Raw genomic sequence first — 18,337 nt, 5'->3', positions numbered from 1 at the left:
TTCAGCCCCTCTGTTTCTCGCCCTCTGTTTCAGCCGCTCTGTTTCAGCCCCTCTGATTCAGCCCCTCTGATTCAGCCCCTCTGTTTCTCTGCCTCTGTATCAGCCGTTCTGTTTCAGCCCCTCTGTTTCAGCCCCCCTGTTTCTCGCCCTCTGTTTCAGCCCCTCTGTTTCTCACCCTCTGTTTCAGCCCCTCTGTTTCTCGCCCTCTGTTTCTAGCCCTCTGTTTAAGCCCCTCTGTTTCTCGCCCTCTGTTTCAGCCCCTCTGTGTCTCGCCCTCTGTTTCAGCCCCTCTGTTTCAGCCCTTCTGTTTCAGCCCCTCTGTTTCAGCACGTCTGTTTCTCGCCCTCTGTTTCAGCCCCTCTGTTTCTCGCCCTCTGTTTCAGCCCCTCTGTTTCAGCCCCTCTGCTTCAGCCCCTCTGTTTCTCGCCCTCTGTTTCAGCCCCTCTGTTTCTCGCTCTCTGTATCAGCCCCTCTGTTTCAGCCCCTCTGTTTCAGCCCCTCTGTTTCAGCCCCTCTGTTTCTCATCCACTGTTTCTCGCCCTATGTTTCAGCCCCTCTGTTTCTCGCCCTCTGTTTCAGCCCCTCTGTTTCAGCCCCTCTGATTCAGCCCCTCTGATTCAGCCCCTCTGTTTCTCGGCCTCTGTTTCAGCCGTTCTGTTTCAGCCCCTCTGTTTCTCGCCCTCTGTTTCAGCCCCTCTGTTTCAGCCCCTCTGATTCAGCCCCTCTGATTCAGCCCCTCTGTTTCTCGCCCTCTGTTTCAGCCCCTCTGTTTCTCACCCTCTGTTTCAGCCCCTCTGTTTCTCGCCCTCTGTTTCAGCCCCTCTGATTCAGCCCCTCTGTTTCAGCCCCTCTGATTCAGCCCCTCTGATTTAGCCCCTCTGATTCAGCCCCTCTGTTTCTCGCCCTATGTTTCTGCCCCTCTGTTTCAGACCCTCTGTTTCAGCCCCTCTGTTTCACCCCCTCTGTTTCTCGCCCTCTGTTTCAGCCCCTCAGTTTCTCGCCCTCTGTTTCAGCCCCTCTGTTTCTCGCCCTCTATTTCAGCGCCTCTGATTCAGCCCCTCTGTTTCTCGCCCTCTGTTTCAGCCCCTCTGTTTCTCGCCCTCTGTTTCAGCCCCTCTGTTTCTCGGACTCTGTTTCAGCCCCTCTGTTTCTCGCCCTCTGTTTCAGCCCCTCTGATCTCGCCCTCTGTTTCAGCCCCTCTTTTTCTCGCCCTCTGTTTCAGCCTCTCTGTTTCTCGCCCTCTGTTTCAGCCCCTCTGTTTCAGCCCCTATGTTTCTCGCCCTCTGTTTCAGCCCCTCGGTTTCTCGCACTCTGTTTCAGCCCCTCTGTTTCTCGCCCTCTGTATCAGCCCCTCTGTTTCAGCACCTCTGTTTCAGCCCCTCTGTTTCAGCCCCTCTGATTCAGCCCCTCTGATTCAGCCCCACGCATTCAGCCCCTGTGTTTCAGCCCCTCTGTTTCTCGCCCTCTGTTTCAGCCCCTCTGTTTCTCGCCCTCTGTTTCAGCCCCTCTGTTTCAGCCCCTCTGATTCAGCCCCTCTGATCCAGCCCCTCTGTTTCTCGCCCTCTGTTTCACCCGTTCTGTTTCTCGCCCTCTGTTTCAGCCCCTCTGTTTCTCGCCCTCTGTTTCAGCCCCTCTGTTTCTCGCCCTCTGTTTCAGCCCCTCTGTTTCATGCCCCTCTGTTTCAGCCCCTCTGTTTCAGTAGCTCTGTTTTAGCCCCTCTGTTTCAGCCCCTCTGTTTCTCGCCCTCTGTTTCAACCCCTCTGTTTCTCGCCCTCTATTTCAGCCCCTCTGTTTCAGCCCCTCTGATTCAGCCCCTCTGATCCAGCCCCTCTGTTTCTCGCCCTCTGTTTCACCCGTTCTGTTTCAGCCCCTCTGTTTCAGCCCCTCTGTTTCTCGCCCTCTGTTTCAGCCCCTCTGTTTCTTGCCCTCTGTTTCAGCCCCTCTGTTTCTCGCCCTCTGTTTCAGCCCCTCTGTTTTATGCCCCTCTGTTTCAGCCCCTCTGTTTCAGCCCCTCTGTTTTAGCCCCTCTGTTTCAGCCCCTCTGTTTCTCGCCCTCTGTTTCAGCCCCTCTGTTTCGCGCTCTCTGTTTCAGACCCTCTGTTTCAGCCCCTCTGTTTCTCGCCCTCTGTTTCAGCCCCTCTGATTCAGCCCCACTGTTTCAGCCCCTCTGAATCAGCCCCTCTGATTCAGCCCCTCTGTTTCAGCCCCTCTGTTTCAGCCCCTCTGTTTCTCGCCCTCTGTTTCAGCCCCTCTGTTTCTCACCATCTGTTTCAGACCGTCTGTTTCAGCCCCTCGGTTTCTCGCCCTCTGTTTCAGCCCCTCTGTTTCTCGCCCTCTGTTTCTGCCCCTCTGATTTAGCCCCTCTGTTTCAGCCCCTCTGTTTCAGCCCCTCTGTTTCTCGCCCTCTGTTTCAGCGCCTCTGTTTCGCGCTCTCTGTTTCAGCCCCTCTGTTTCAGCCCCTCTGTTTCTCGCCCTCTGTCTCAGCCCCTCTGTTTCTCACCCTCTGTATCATCCCGTCTGTTTCAGGCCCTCTGTTTCTAGCCCTCTGTTTTTTATCCTCTCTGTTTCTCGCCCTCTGTTTCTGCCCCTCTGATTGAGCCCCTCTGTTTCAGCCCCTCTGTTTCAGTACCTCTGTTTCAGCCCCTCTGATTCAGCCCCTCTGTTTCAGCCCCTCTGATTCAGCCCCTCTGATTCAGCCCCTCTGTTTCAGCCCCTCTGATTCAGCCCCACTGTTTCAGCCCCTCTGAATCAGCCCCTCTGATTCAGCCCCTCTGTTTCAGCCCCTCTGTTTCAGCCCCTCTGTTTCTCGCCCTCTGTTTCAGTCCCTCTGTTTCTCGCCCTCTGTTTCAGGCCCTCTGTTTCTCCCCCTCTGTTTCAGACCCTCTGATTCAGCCCCTCTGTGTCAGTCCCTCTGTTTCAGCCCCTCTGATTTACCCCCTCTGATTCAGCCCCTGTGTTTCTCGCCCTCTGTTTCAGCCCCTCTGTTTCAGCCCCTCTGTTTCAGCCCCTCTGTTTCTCACCCTCTGTTTCAGCCCCTCTGATTCAGCCCCTCTGATTCAGCCCCAAGCATTCAGCCCCTCTGTTTCAGCCCCTCTGTTTCTCGCCCTTTGTTTCAGCCCCTCTGTTTCTCGCCCTCTGTTTCAGCCCCTCTGTTTCAGCTCCTCTGGTTCAGTCCCTCTGTTTCTCACCCTCTGTTTCTCGCCCTCTGTTTAAGCCCCTCTGATTCTCGCCCTCTGTTTCAGCCCCTCTGTGTCTCGCCCTCTGTTTCAGCCCCTCTGTTTCAGCCCTTCTGTTTCAGCCCCTCTGTTTCAGCCCGTCTGTTTCTCGCCCTCTGTTTCAGCCCCTCTGTTTCTCGCCCTCTGTTTCAGCCCCTCTGTTTCAGCCCCTCTGTTTCTCGCCCTCTGTTTCAGCCCATCTGTTTCTCGCCCTCTGTATCAGCCCCTCTGTTTCAGCCCCTCTGTTTCAGCCCCTCTGTTTCAGCCCCTCTGTTTCTCGCCCACTGTTTCTCGCCCTCTGTTTCAGCCCCTCTGTTTCTCGCCCTCTGTTTCAGCCCCTCTGTTTCAGCCCCTCTGATTCAGCCCCTCTGATTCAGCCCCTCTGTTTCTCGGTCTCTGTTTCAGCCGTTCTGTTTCAGCCCCTCTGTTTCAGCCCCTCTGTTTCTCGCCCTCTGTTTCAGCCCCTCTGTTTCTCACCCTCAGTTTCAGCCCCTCTGTTTCTCGCCCTCTGTTTCAGCCCCTCTGATTCAGCCCCTCTGTTTCAGCCACTCTGATTAAGCCCCTCTGATTCAGCCCATCTGATTCAGCCCCTCTGTTTCTCGCCCTCTGTTTCAGACCCTCTGTTTCGGCCCCTCTGTTTCAGCCCGTCTGTTTCAGCCCCTCTGTTTCTCGCCCTCTGTTTCAGCCCCTCAGTTTCTCGCCCTCTGTTTCAGCCCCTCTGATTCAGCCCCTCTGTTTCTCGCCCTCTGTTTCAGCCTCTCTGTTTCTCGCCCTCTGTTTCAGCCCCTCTGTTTCTCGCCCTCTGTTTCAGCCTCTCAGTTTCTCGCCCTCTGTTTCAGCCCCTCTGTATCAGCACCTCTGTTTCAGCCCCTCTGTTTTAGCCCCTCTGTTTCAGCCCCTCTGTTTCTCGCCCTCTGTTTCAGCCCCTCTGTTTCGCGCTCTCTGTTTCAGACCCTCTGTTTCAGCCCCTCTGTTTCTCGCCCTCTGTTTCAGCCCCTCTGATTCAGCCCCACTGTTTCAGCCCCTCTGAATCAGCCCCTCTGATTCAGCCCCTCTATTTCAGCCCCTCTGTTTCAGCCCCTCTGTTTCTCGCCCTCTGTTTCAGCCCCTCTGTTTCTCACCATCTGTTTCAGCCTGTCTGTTTCAGCCCCTCGGTTTCTCGCCCTCTGTGTCAGCCCCTCTGTTTCTCGCCCTCTGTTTCTGCCCCTCTGATTTAGCCCCTCTGTTTCAGCCCCTCTGTTTCAGCCCCTCTGTTTCTCGCCCTCTGTTTCAGCCCCTCTGTTTCAGCCCCACTGTTTCAGCCCCTCTGAATCAGCCCCTCTGTTTCAGCCCCTCTGTTTCTCGCCCTTTGTTCCAGCCCCTCTGTTTCTCGCCCTCTGTTTCAGCCCCTCTGTTTCAGCTCCTCTGGTTCAGTCCCTCTGTTTCTCGCCCTCTGTTTCTCGCCCTCTGTTTAAGCCCCTCTATTTCTCGCCCTCTGTTTCAGCCCCTCTGTGTCTCGCCCTCTGTTTCAGCCCCTCTGTTTCAGCCCTTCTGTTTCAGCCCCTCTGTTTCAGCCCGTCTGTTTCTCGCCCTCTGTTTCAGCCCCTCTGTTTCTCGCCCTCTGTTTCAGCCCCTCTGTTTCAGCCCCACTGTTTCTCGCCCTCTGTTTCAGCCCCTCTGTTTCTCGCCCTCTGTATCAGCCCCTCTGTTTCAGCCCCTCTGTTTCAGCCCCTCTGTTTCTCGCCCACTGTTTCTCGCCCTCTGTTTCAGCCCCTCTGTTTCTCGCCCTCTGTTTCAGCCGCTCTGTTTCAGCCCCTCTGATTCAGCCCCTCTGATTCAGCCCCTCTGTTTCTCGGCCTCTGTATCAGCCGTTCTGTTTCAGCCCCTCTGTTTCAGCCCCCCTGTTTCTCGCCCTCTGTTTCAGCCCCTCTGTTTCTCACCCTCTGTTTCAGCCCCTCTGTTTCTCGCCCTCTGTTTCTAGCCCTCTGTTTAAGCCCCTCTGTTTCTCGCCCTCTGTTTCAGCCCCTCTGTGTCTCGCCCTCTGTTTCAGCCCCTCTGTTTCAGCCCTTCTGTTTCAGCCCCTCTGTTTCAGCCCGTCTGTTTCTCGCCCTCTGTTTCAGCCCCTCTGTTTCTCGCCCTCTGTTTCAGCCCCTCTGTTTCAGCCCCTCTGCTTCAGCCCCTCTGTTTCTCGCCCTCTGTTTCAGCCCCTCTGTTTCTCGCTCTCTGTATCAGCCCCTCTGTTTCAGCCCCTCTGTTTCAGCCCCTCTGTTTCAGCCCCTCTGTTTCTCATCCACTGTTTCTCGCCCTATGTTTCAGCCCCTCTGTTTCTCGCCCTCTGTTTCAGCCCCTCTGTTTCAGCCCCTCTGATTCAGCCCCTCTGATTCAGCCCCTCTGTTTCTCGGCCTCTGTTTCAGCCGTTCTGTTTCAGCCCCTCTGTTTCAGCCCCTCTGTTTCTCGCCCTCTGTTTCAGCCCCTCTGTTTCTCACCCTCTGTTTCAGCCCCTCTGTTTCTCGCCCTCTGTTTCAGCCCCTCTGATTCAGCCCCTCTGTTTCAGCCCCTCTGATTCAGCCCCTCTGATTTAGCCCCTCTGATTCAGCCCCTCTGTTTCTCGCCCTATGTTTCAGCCCCTCTGTTTCAGACCCTCTGTTTCAGCCCCTCTGTTTCACCCCCTCTGTTTCTCGCCCTCTGTTTCAGCCCCTCAGTTTCTCGCCCTCTGTTTCAGCCCCTCTGTTTCTCGCCCTCTATTTCAGCGCCTCTGATTCAGCCCCTCTGTTTCTCGCCCTCTGTTTCAGCCCCTCTGTTTCTCGCCCTCTGTTTCAGCCCCTCTGTTTCTCGGACTCTGTTTCAGCCCCTCTGTTTCTCGCCCTCTGTTTCAGCCCCTCTGATCTCGCCCTCTGTTTCAGCCCCTCTTTTTCTCGCCCTCTGTTTCAGCCTCTCTGTTTCTCGCCCTCTGTTTCAGCCCCTCTGTTTCAGCCCCTATGTTTCTCGCCCTCTGTTTCAGCCCCTCGGTTTCTCGCACTCTGTTTCAGCCCCTCTGTTTCTCGCCCTCTGTATCAGCCCCTCTGTTTCAGCACCTCTGTTTCAGCCCCTCTGTTTCAGCCCCTCTGATTCAGCCCCTCTGATTCAGCCCCACGCATTCAGCCCCTGTGTTTCAGCCCCTCTGTTTCTCGCCCTCTGTTTCAGCCCCTCTGTTTCTCGCCCTCTGTTTCAGCCCCTCTGTTTCAGCCCCTCTGATTCAGCCCCTCTGATCCAGCCCCTCTGTTTCTCGCCCTCTGTTTCACCCGTTCTGTTTCTCGCCCTCTGTTTCAGCCCCTCTGTTTCTCGCCCTCTGTTTCAGCCCCTCTGTTTCTCGCCCTCTGTATCAGCCCCTCTGTTTCATGCCCCTCTGTTTCAGCCCCTCTGTTTCAGTCGCTCTGTTTTAGCCCCTCTGTTTCAGCCCCTCTGTTTCTCGCCCTCTGTTTCAACCCCTCTGTTTCTCGCCCTCTGTTTCAGCCCCTCTGTTTCAGCCCCTCTGATTCAGCCCCTCTGATCCAGCCCCTCTGTTTCTCGCCCTCTGTTTCACCCGTTCTGTTTCAGCCCCTCTGTTTCAGCCCCTCTGTTTCTCGCCCTCTGTTTCAGCCCCTCTGTTTCTTGCCCTCTGTTTCAGCCCCTCTGTTTCTCGCCCTCTGTTTCAGCCCCTCTGTTTTATGCCCCTCTGTTTCAGCCCCTCTGTTTCAGCCCCTCTGTTTTAGCCCCTCTGTTTCAGCCCCTCTGTTTCTCGCCCTCTGTTTCAGCCCCTCTGTTTCGCGCTCTCTGTTTCAGACCCTCTGTTTCAGCCCCTCTGTTTCTCGCCCTCTGTTTCAGCCCCTCTGATTCAGCCCCACTGTTTCAGCCCCTCTGAATCAGCCCCTCTGATTCAGCCCCTCTGTTTCAGCCCCTCTGTTTCAGCCCCTCTGTTTCTCGCCCTCTGTTTCAGCCCCTCTGTTTCTCACCATCTGTTTCAGACCGTCTGTTTCAGCCCCTCGGTTTCTCGCCCTCTGTTTCAGCCCCTCTGTTTCTCGCCCTCTGTTTCTGCCCCTCTGATTTAGCCCCTCTGTTTCAGCCCCTCTGTTTCTCGCCCTCTGTTTCAGCGCCTCTGTTTCGCGCTCTCTGTTTCAGCCCCTCTGTTTCAGCCCCTCTGTTTCTCGCCCTCTGTCTCAGCCCCTCTGTTTCTCACCCTCTGTATCATCCCGTCTGTTTCAGGCCCTCTGTTTCTAGCCCTCTGTTTTTTATCCTCTCTGTTTCTCGCCCTCTGTTTCTGCCCCTCTGATTGAGCCCCTCTGTTTCAGCCCCTCTGTTTCAGTACCTCTGTTTCAGCCCCTCTGATTCAGCCCCTCTGTTCCAGCCCCTCTGATTCAGCCCCTCTGATTCAGCCCCTCTGTTTCAGCCCCTCTGATTCAGCCCCACTGTTTCAGCCCCTCTGAATCAGCCCCTCTGATTCAGCCCCTCTGTTTCAGCCCCTCTGATTCAGCCCCTCTGATTCAGCCCCTCTGTTTCAGTCCCTCTGTTTCTCGCCCTCTGTTTCAGGCCCTCTGTTTCTCCCCCTCTGTTTCAGACCCTCTGATTCAGCCCCTCTGTGTCAGTCCCTCTGTTTCAGCCCCTCTGATTTACCCCCTCTGATTCAGCCCCTGTGTTTCTCGCCCTCTGTTTCAGCCCCTCTGTTTCAGCCCCTCTGTTTCAGCCCCTCTGTTTCTCACCCTCTGTTTCAGCCCCTCTGATTCAGCCCCTCTGATTCAACCCCAAGCATTCAGCCCCTCTGTTTCAGCCCCTCTGTTTCTCGCCCTTTGTTTCAGCCCCTCTGTTTCTCGCCCTCTGTTTCAGCCCCTCTGTTTCAGCTCCTCTGGTTCAGTCCCTCTGTTTCTCACCCTCTGTTTCTCGCCCTCTGTTTAAGCCCCTCTGATTCTCGCCCTCTGTTTCAGCCCCTCTGTGTCTCGCCCTCTGTTTCAGCCCCTCTGTTTCAGCCCTTCTGTTTCAGCCCCTCTGTTTCAGCCCGTCTGTTTCTCGCCCTCTGTTTCAGCCCCTCTGTTTCTCGCCCTCTGTTTCAGCCCCTCTGTTTCAGCCCCTCTGTTTCTCGCCCTCTGTTTCAGCCCATCTGTTTCTCGCCCTCTGTATCAGCCCCTCTGTTTCAGCCCCTCTGTTTCAGCCCCTCTGTTTCAGCCCCTCTGTTTCTCGCCCACTGTTTCTCGCCCTCTGTTTCAGCCCCTCTGTTTCTCGCCCTCTGTTTCAGCCCCTCTGTTTCAGCCCCTCTGATTCAGCCCCTCTGATTCAGCCCCTCTGTTTCTCGCCCTCTGTTTCAGCCCCTCTGTTTCTCACCCTCTGTTTCAGCCCCTCTGTTTCTCGCCCTCTGTTTCAGCCCCTCTGATTCAGCCCCTCTGTTTCAGCCACTCTGATTCAGCCCCTCTGATTCAGCCCATCTGATTCAGCCCCTCTGTTTCTCGCCCTCTGTTTCAGCCCCTCTGTTTCGGCCCCTCTGTTTCAGCCCGTCTGTTTCAGCCCCTCTGTTTCTCGCCCTCTGTTTTCAGCCCCTCAGTTTCTCGCCCTCTGTTTCAGCCCCTCTGATTCAGCCCCTCTGTTTCTCGCCCTCTGTTTCAGCCCCTCTGTTTCTCGCCCTCTGTTTCAGCCCCTCTGTTTCTCGGACTCTGTTTCAGCCCCTCTGTTTCTCGCCCTCTGTTTCAGCCCCTCTGATCTCGCCCTCTGTTTCAGCCCCTCTGTTTCACCCCCTCTGTTTCTCGCCCTCTGTTTCAGCCCCTCAGTTTCTTGCCCTCTGTTTCAGCCCCTCTGTTTCTCGCCCTCTATTTCAGCGCCTCTGATTCAGCCCCTCTGTTTCTCGCCCTCTGTTTCAGCCCCTCTGTTTCTCGCCCTCTGTTTCAGCCCCTCTGTTTCTCGGACTCTGTTTCAGCCCCTCTGTTTCTCGCCCTCTGTTTCAGCCCCTCTGATCTCGCCCTCTGTTTCAGCCCCTCTTTTTCTCGCCCTCTGTTTCAGCCTCTCTGTTTCTCGCCCTCTGTTTCAGCCCCTCTGTTTCAGCCCCTATGTTTCTCGCCCTCTGTTTCAGCCCCTCGGTTTCTCGCACTCTGTTTCAGCCCCTCTGTTTCTCGCCCTCTGTATCAGCCCCTCTGTTTCAGCACCTCTGTTTCAGCCCCTCTGTTTCAGCCCCTCTGATTCAGCCCCTCTGATTCAGCCCCACGCATTCAGCCCCTGTGTTTCAGCCCCTCTGTTTCTCGCCCTCTGTTTCAGCCCCTCTGTTTCTCGCCCTCTGTTTCAGCCCCTCTGTTTCAGCCCCTCTGATTCAGCCCCTCTGATCCAGCCCCTCTGTTTCTCGCCCTCTGTTTCACCCGTTCTGTTTCTCGCCCTCTGTTTCAGCCCCTCTGTTTCTCGCCCTCTGTTTCAGCCCCTCTGTTTCTCGCCCTCTGTTTCAGCCCCTCTGTTTCATGCCCCTCTGTTTCAGCCCCTCTGTTTCAGTAGCTCTGTTTTAGCCCCTCTGTTTCAGCCCCTCTGTTTCTCGCCCTCTGTTTCAACCCCTCTGTTTCTCGCCCTCTATTTCAGCCCCTCTGTTTCAGCCCCTCTGATTCAGCCCCTCTGATCCAGCCCCTCTGTTTCTCGCCCTCTGTTTCACCCGTTCTGTTTCAGCCCCTCTGTTTCAGCCCCTCTGTTTCTCGCCCTCTGTTTCAGCCCCTCTGTTTCTTGCCCTCTGTTTCAGCCCCTCTGTTTCTCGCCCTCTGTTTCAGCCCCTCTGTTTTATGCCCCTCTGTTTCAGCCCCTCTGTTTCAGCCCCTCTGTTTTAGCCCCTCTGTTTCAGCCCCTCTGTTTCTCGCCCTCTGTTTCAGCCCCTCTGTTTCTCGCCCTCTGTTTCAGCCCCTCTGATTCAGCCCCACTGTTTCAGCCCCTCTGAATCAGCCCCTCTGATTCAGCCCCTCTGTTTCAGCCCCTCTGTTTCAGCCCCTCTGTTTCTCGCCCTCTGTTTCAGCCCCTCTGTTTCTCACCATCTGTTTCAGACCGTCTGTTTCAGCCCCTCGGTTTCTCGCCCTCTGTTTCAGCCCCTCTGTTTCTCGCCCTCTGTTTCAGCCCCTCTGATTCAGCCCCACTGTTTCAGCCCCTCTGAATCAGCCCCTCTGATTCAGCCCCTCTGTTTCAGCCCCTCTGTTTCAGCCCCTCTGTTTCTCGCCCTCTGTTTCAGCCCCTCTGTTTCTCACCATCTGTTTCAGACCGTCTGTTTCAGCCCCTCGGTTTCTCGCCCTCTGTTTCAGCCCCTCTGTTTCAGTACCTCTGTTTCAGCCCCTCTGATTCAGCCCCTCTGTTTCAGCCCCTCTGATTCAGCCCCTCTGATTCAGCCCCTCTGTTTCAGCCCCTCTGATTCAGCCCCACTGTTTCAGCCCCTCTGAATCAGCCCCTCTGATTCAGCCCCTCTGTTTCAGCCCCTCTGTTTCAGCCCCTCTGTTTCTCGCCCTCTGTTTCAGTCCCTCTGTTTCTCGCCCTCTGTTTCAGGCCCTCTGTTTCTCCCCCTCTGTTTCAGACCCTCTGATTCAGCCCCTCTGTGTCAGTCCCTCTGTTTCAGCCCCTCTGATTTACCCCCTCTGATTCAGCCCCTGTGTTTCTCGCCCTCTGTTTCAGCCCCTCTGTTTCAGCCCCTCTGTTTCAGCCCCTCTGTTTCTCACCCTCTGTTTCAGCCCCTCTGATTCAGCCCCTCTGATTCAGCCCCAAGCATTCAGCCCCTCTGTTTCAGCCCCTCTGTTTCTCGCCCTTTGTTTCAGCCCCTCTGTTTCTCGCCCTCTGTTTCAGCCCCTCTGTTTCAGCTCCTCTGGTTCAGTCCCTCTGTTTCTCACCCTCTGTTTCTCGCCCTCTGTTTAAGCCCCTCTGATTCTCGCCCTCTGTTTCAGCCCCTCTGTGTCTCGCCCTCTGTTTCAGCCCCTCTGTTTCAGCCCTTCTGTTTCAGCCCCTCTGTTTCAGCCCGTCTGTTTCTCGCCCTCTGTTTCAGCCCCTCTGTTTCTCGCCCTCTGTTTCAGCCCCTCTGTTTCAGCCCCTCTGTTTCTCGCCCTCTGTTTCAGCCCATCTGTTTCTCGCCCTCTGTATCAGCCCCTCTGTTTCAGCCCCTCTGTTTCAGCCCCTCTGTTTCAGCCCCTCTGTTTCTCGCCCACTGTTTCTCGCCCTCTGTTTCAGCCCCTCTGTTTCTCGCCCTCTGTTTCAGCCCCTCTGTTTCAGCCCCTCTGATTCAGCCCCTCTGATTCAGCCCCTCTGTTTCTCGGTCTCTGTTTCAGCCGTTCTGTTTCAGCCCCTCTGTTTCAGCCCCTCTGTTTCTCGCCCTCTGTTTCAGCCCCTCTGTTTCTCACCCTCAGTTTCAGCCCCTCTGTTTCTCGCCCTCTGTTTCAGCCCCTCTGATTCAGCCCCTCTGTTTCAGCCACTCTGATTCAGCCCCTCTGATTCAGCCCATCTGATTCAGCCCCTCTGTTTCTCGCCCTCTGTTTCAGACCCTCTGTTTCGGCCCCTCTGTTTCAGCCCGTCTGTTTCAGCCCCTCTGTTTCTCGCCCTCTGTTTCAGCCCCTCAGTTTCTCGCCCTCTGTTTCAGCCCCTCTGATTCAGCCCCTCTGTTTCTCGCCCTCTGTTTCAGCCTCTCTGTTTCTCGCCCTCTGTTTCAGCCCCTCTGTTTCTCGCCCTCTGTTTCAGCCTCTCAGTTTCTCGCCCTCTGTTTCAGCCCCTCTGTATCAGCACCTCTGTTTCAGCCCCTCTGTTTTAGCCCCTCTGTTTCAGCCCCTCTGTTTCTCGCCCTCTGTTTCAGCCCCTCTGTTTCGCGCTCTCTGTTTCAGACCCTCTGTTTCAGCCCCTCTGTTTCTCGCCCTCTGTTTCAGCCCCTCTGATTCAGCCCCACTGTTTCAGCCCCTCTGAATCAGCCCCTCTGATTCAGCCCCTCTATTTCAGCCCCTCTGTTTCAGCCCCTCTGTTTCTCGCCCTCTGTTTCAGCCCCTCTGTTTCTCACCATCTGTTTCAGCCCGTCTGTTTCAGCCCCTCGGTTTCTCGCCCTCTGTGTCAGCCCCTCTGTTTCTCGCCCTCTGTTTCTGCCCCTCTGATTTAGCCCCTCTGTTTCAGCCCCTCTGTTTCAGCCCCTCTGTTTCTCGCCCTCTGTTTCAGCCCCTCTGTTTCAGCCCCACTGTTTCAGCCCCTCTGAATCAGCCCCTCTGTTTCAGCCCCTCTGTTTCTCGCCCTTTGTTCCAGCCCCTCTGTTTCTCGCCCTCTGTTTCAGCCCCTCTGTTTCAGCTCCTCTGGTTCAGTCCCTCTGTTTCTCGCCCTCTGTTTCTCGCCCTCTGTTTAAGCCCCTCTATTTCTCGCCCTCTGTTTCAGCCCCTCTGTGTCTCGCCCTCTGTTTCAGCCCCTCTGTTTCAGCCCTTCTGTTTCAGCCCCTCTGTTTCAGCCCGTCTGTTTCTCGCCCTCTGTTTCAGCCCCTCTGTTTCTCGCCCTCTGTTTCAGCCCCTCTGTTTCAGCCCCACTGTTTCTCGCCCTCTGTTTCAGCCCCTCTGTTTCTCGCCCTCTGTATCAGCCCCTCTGTTTCAGCCCCTCTGTTTCAGCCCCTCTGTTTCTCGCCCACTGTTTCTCGCCCTCTGTTTCAGCCCCTCTGTTTCTCGCCCTCTGTTTCAGCCGCTCTGTTTCAGCCCCTCTGATTCAGCCCCTCTGATTCAGCCCCTCTGTTTCTCGGCCTCTGTATCAGCCGTTCTGTTTCAGCCCCTCTGTTTCAGCCCCCCTGTTTCTCGCCCTCTGTTTCAGCCCCTCTGTTTCTCACCCTCTGTTTCAGCCCCTCTGTTTCTCGCCCTCTGTTTCTAGCCCTCTGTTTAAGCCCCTCTGTTTCTCGCCCTCTGTTTCAGCCCCTCTGTGTCTCGCCCTCTGTTTCAGCCCCTCTGTTTCAGCCCTTCTGTTTCAGCCCCTCTGTTTCAGCCCGTCTGTTTCTCGCCCTCTGTTTCAGCCCCTCTGTTTCTCGCCCTCTGTTTCAGCCCCTCTGTTTCAGCCCCTCTGCTTCAGCCCCTCTGTTTCTCGCCCTCTGTTTCAGCCCCTCTGTTTCTCGCTCTCTGTATCAGCCCCTCTGTTTCAGCCCCTCTGTTTCAGCCCCTCTGTTTCAGCCCCTCTGTTTCTCATCCACTGTTTCTCGCCCTATGTTTCAGCCCCTCTGTTTCTCGCCCTCTGTTTCAGCCCCTCTGTTTCAGCCCCTCTGATTCAGCCCCTCTGATTCAGCCCCTCTGTTTCTCGGCCTCTGTTTCAGCCGTTCTGTTTCAGCCCCTCTGTTTCAGCCCCTCTGTTTCTCGCCCTCTGTTTCAGCCCCTCTGTTTCTCACCCTCTGTTTCAGCCCCTCTGTTTCTCGCCCTCTGTTTCAGCCCCTCTGATTCAGCCCCTCTGTTTCAGCCCCTCTGATTCAGCCCCTCTGATTTAGCCCCTCTGATTCAGCCCCTCAGTTTCTCGCCCTCTGTTTCAGCCCCTCTGTTTCTCGCCCTCTATTTCAGCGCCTCTGATTCAGCCCCTCTGTTTCTCGCCCTCTGTTTCAGCCCCTCTGTTTCTCGCCCTCTGTTTCAGCCCCTCTGTTTCTCGGACTCTGTTTCAGCCCCTCTGTTTCTCGCCCTCTGTTTCAGCCCCTCTGATCTCGCCCTCTGTTTCAGCCCCTCTTTTTCTCGCCCTCTGTTTCAGCCTCTCTGTTTCTCGCCCTCTGTTTCAGCCCCTCTGTTTCAGCCCCTATGTTTCTCGCCCTCTGTTTCAGCCCCTCGGTTTCTCGCACTCTGTTTCAGCCCCTCTGTTTCTCGCCCTCTGTATCAGCCCCTCTGTTTCAGCACCTCTGTTTCAGCCCCTCTGTTTCAGCCCCTCTGATTCAGCCCCTCTGATTCAGCCCCACGCATTCAGCCCCTGTGTTTCAGCCCCTCTGTTTCTCGCCCTCTGTTTCAGCCCCTCTGTTTCTCGCCCTCTGTTTCAGCCCCTCTGTTTCAGCCCCTCTGATTCAGCCCCTCTGATCCAGCCCCTCTGTTTCTCGCCCTCTGTTTCACCCGTTCTGTTTCTCGCCCTCTGTTTCAGCCCCTCTGTTTCTCGCCCTCTGTTTCAGCCCCTCTGTTTCTCGCCCTCTGTATCAGCCCCTCTGTTTCATGCCCCTCTGTTTCAGCCCCTCTGTTTCAGTCGCTCTGTTTTAGCCCCTCTGTTTCAGCCCCTCTGTTTCTCGCCCTCTGTTTCAACCCCTCTGTTTCTCGCCCTCTGTTTCAGCCCCTCTGTTTCAGCCCCTCTGATTCAGCCCCTCTGATCCAGCCCCTCTGTTTCTCGCCCTCTGTTTCACCCGTTCTGTTTCAGCCCCTCTGTTTCAGCCCCTCTGTTTCTCGCCCTCTGTTTCAGCCCCTCTGTTTCTTGCCCTCTGTTTCAGCCCCTCTGTTTCTCGCCCTCTGTTTCAGCCCCTCTGTTTTATGCCCCTCTGTTTCAGCCCCTCTGTTTCAGCCCCTCTGTTTTAGCCCCTCTGTTTCAGCCCCTCTGTTTCTCGCCCTCTGTTTCAGCCCCTCTGTTTCGCGCTCTCTGTTTCAGACCCTCTGTTTCAGCCCCTCTGTTTCTCGCCCTCTGTTTCAGCCCCTCTGATTCAGCCCCACTGTTTCAGCCCCTCTGAATCAGCCCCTCTGATTCAGCCCCTCTGTTTCAGCCCCTCTGTTTCAGCCCCTCTGTTTCTCGCCCTCTGTTTCAGCCCCTCTGTTTCTCACCATCTGTTTCAGACCGTCTGTTTCAGCCCCTCGGTTTCTCGCCCTCTGTTTCAGCCCCTCTGTTTCTCGCCCTCTGTTTCTGCCCCTCTGATTTAGCCCCTCTGTTTCAGCCCCTCTGTTTCTCGCCCTCTGTTTCAGCGCCTCTGTTTCGCGCTCTCTGTTTCAGCCCCTCTGTTTCAGCCCCTCTGTTTCTCGCCCTCTGTCTCAGCCCCTCTGTTTCTCACCCTCTGTATCATCCCGTCTGTTTCAGGCCCTCTGTTTCTAGCCCTCTGTTTTTTATCCTCTCTGTTTCTCGCCCTCTGTTTCTGCCCCTCTGATTGAGCCCCTCTGTTTCAGCCCCTCTGTTTCAGTACCTCTGTTTCAGCCCCTCTGATTCAGCCCCTCTGTTCCAGCCCCTCTGATTCAGCCCCTCTGATTCAGCCCCTCTGTTTCAGCCCCTCTGATTCAGCCCCACTGTTTCAGCCCCTCTGAATCAGCCCCTCTGATTCAGCCCCTCTGTTTCAGCCCCTCTGATTCAGCCCCTCTGATTCAGCCCCTCTGTTTCAGTCCCTCTGTTTCTCGCCCTCTGTTTCAGGCCCTCTGTTTCTCCCCCTCTGTTTCAGACCCTCTGATTCAGCCCCTCTGTGTCAGTCCCTCTGTTTCAGCCCCTCTGATTTACCCCCTCTGATTCAGCCCCTGTGTTTCTCGCCCTCTGTTTCAGCCCCTCTGTTTCAGCCCCTCTGTTTCAGCCCCTCTGTTTCTCACCCTCTGTTTCAGCCCCTCTGATTCAGCCCCTCTGATTCAGCCCCAAGCATTCAGCCCCTCTGTTTCAGCCCCTCTGTTTCTCGCCCTTTGTTTCAGCCCCTCTGTTTCTCGCCCTCTGTTTCAGCCCCTCTGTTTCAGCTCCTCTGGTTCAGTCCCTCTGTTTCTCACCCTCTGTTTCTCGCCCTCTGTTTAAGCCCCTCTGATTCTCGCCCTCTGTTTCAGCCCCTCTGTGTCTCGCCCTCTGTTTCAGCCCCTCTGTTTCAGCCCTTCTGTTTCAGCCCCTCTGTTTCAGCCCGTCTGTTTCTCGCCCTCTGTTTCAGCCCCTCTGTTTCTCGCCCTCTGTTTCAGCCCCTCTGTTTCAGCCCCTCTGTTTCTCGCCCTCTGTTTCAGCCCATCTGTTTCTCGCCCTCTGTATCAGCCCCTCTGTTTCAGCCCCTCTGTTTCAGCCCCTCTGTTTCAGCCCCTCTGTTTCTCGCCCACTGTTTCTCGCCCTCTGTTTCAGCCCCTCTGTTTCTCGCCCTCTGTTTCAGCCCCTCTGTTTCAGCCCCTCTGATTCAGCCCCTCTGATTCAGCCCCTCTGTTTCTCGGTCTCTGTTTCAGCCGTTCTGTTTCAGCCCCTCTGTTTCAGCCCCTCTGTTTCTCGCCCTCTGTTTCAGCCCATCTGTTTCTCGCCCTCTGTATCAGCCCCTCTGTTTCAGCCCCTCTGTTTCAGCCCCTCTGTTTCAGCCCCTCTGTTTCTCGCCCACTGTTTCTCGCCCTCTGTTTCAGCCCCTCTGTTTCTCGCCCTCTGTTTCAGCCCCTCTGTTTCAGCCCCTCTGATTCAGCCCCTCTGATTCAGCCCCTCTGTTTCTCGCCCTCTGTTTCAGCCCCTCTGTTTCTCACCCTCTGTTTCAGCCCCTCTGTTTCTCGCCCTCTGTTTCAGCCCCTCTGATTCAGCCCCTCTGTTTCAGCCACTCTGATTCAGCCCCTCTGATTCAGCCCATCTGATTCAGCCCCTCTGTTTCTCGCCCTCTGTTTCAGCCCCTCTGTTTCGGCCCCTCTGTTTCAGCCCGTCTGTTTCAGCCCCTCTGTTTCTCGCCCTCTGTTTTCAGCCCCTCAGTTTCTCGCCCTCTGTTTCAGCCCCTCTGTTTCAGCCCCTCTGATTCAGCCCCTCTGATTCAGCCCCTCTGTTTCTCGCCCTCTGTTTCAGCCCCTCTGTTTCTCACCCTCTGTTTCAGCCCCTCTGTTTCTCGCCCTCTGTTTCAGCCCCTCTGATTCAGCCCCTCTGTTTCAGCCACTCTGATTCAGCCCCTCTGATTCAGCCCATCTGATTCAGCCCCTCTGTTTCTCGCCCTCTGTTTCAGCCCCTCTGTTTCGGCCCCTCTGTTTCAGCCCGTCTGTTTCAGCCCCTCTGTTTCTCGCCCTCTGTTTTCAGCCCCTCAGTTTCTCGCCCTCTGTTTCAGCCCCTCTGATTCAGCCCCTCTGTTTCTCGCCCTCTGTTTCAGCCTCTCTGTTTCTCGCCCTCTGTTTCAGCCCCTCTGTTTCTCGCCCTCTGTTTCAGCCTCTCAGTTTCTCGCCCTCTGTTTCAGCCCCTCTGTATCAGCCCCTCTGTTTCAGCCCCTCTTTTCACCCGTTCTGTTTCAGCACCTCTGTTTCAGCCCCTCTGTTTCTCGCCCTCTGTTTCAGCCCCTCTGTTTCTCGCCCTCTGTTTCAGCCACTCTGTTTCAGCCCCTCTGGTTCAGTCCCTCTGTTTCTCGCCCTCTGTTTCTCGCCCTCTGTTTAAGACCCTCTGTTTCTCGCCCTCTGTTTCAGCCCCTCTGTGTCTCGCCCTCTGTTTCAGCCCCTCTGTTTCAGCCCTTCTGTTTCAGCCCCTCTGTTTCAGCCCGTCTGTTTCTCGCCCTCTGTTTCAGCCCCTCTGTTTCTCGCCCTCTGTTTCAGCCCCTCTGTTTCAGCCCCTCTGCTTCAGCCCCTCTGTTTCTCGCCCTCTGTTTCAACCCCTCTGTTTCTCGCCCTCTGTATCAGCCCCTATGTTTCAGCCCCTCTGTTTCAGCCCCTCTGTTTCAGCCCCTCTGTTTCTCGCCCACTGTTTCTCGCCCTCTGTTTCAGCCCCTCTGTTTCTCGCCCTCTGTTTCAGCCCCTCTGTTTCAGCCCCTCTGATTCAGCGCCTCTGATTCAGCCCTTCTGTTTCAGCCCCTCTGTTTCAGCCCGTCTGTTTCTCGCCCTCTGTTTCAGCCCCTCTGTTTCTCGCCCTCTGTTTCAGCCCCTCTGTTTCAGCCCCTCTGCTTCAGCCCCTCTGTTTCTCGCCCTCTGTTTCAACCCCTCTGTTTCTCGCCCTCTGTATCAGCCCCTATGTTTCAGCCCCTCTGTTTCAACCCCTCTGTTTCAGCCCCTCTGTTTCTCGCCCACTGTTTCTCGCCCTCTGTTTCAGCCCCTCTGTTTCTCGCCCTCTGTTTCAGCCCCTCTGTTTCAGCCCCTCTGATTCAGCGCCTCTGATTCAGCCCCTCTGTTTCTCGGCCTCTGTTTCAGCCGTTCTGTTTCAGCCCCTCTGTTTCAGCCCCTCTGTTTCTCGCCCTCTGTTTCAGCCCCTCTGTTTCTCACCCTCTGTTTCAGCCCCTCTGTTTCAGCCCTTCTGTTTCAGCCCCTCTGTTTCTCGCCCTCTGTTTCAGCCCCTCTTTTTCTCGCCCTCTGTTTCAGCCCCTCTGT

The sequence above is a fragment of the Chiloscyllium punctatum genome, chromosome 22 (assembly GCF_047496795.1).
Source record: "Chiloscyllium punctatum isolate Juve2018m chromosome 22, sChiPun1.3, whole genome shotgun sequence".
Taxonomy (NCBI): Eukaryota; Metazoa; Chordata; class Chondrichthyes; order Orectolobiformes; family Hemiscylliidae; genus Chiloscyllium; species Chiloscyllium punctatum.
This window is presented reverse-complemented; position numbering follows the sequence as displayed.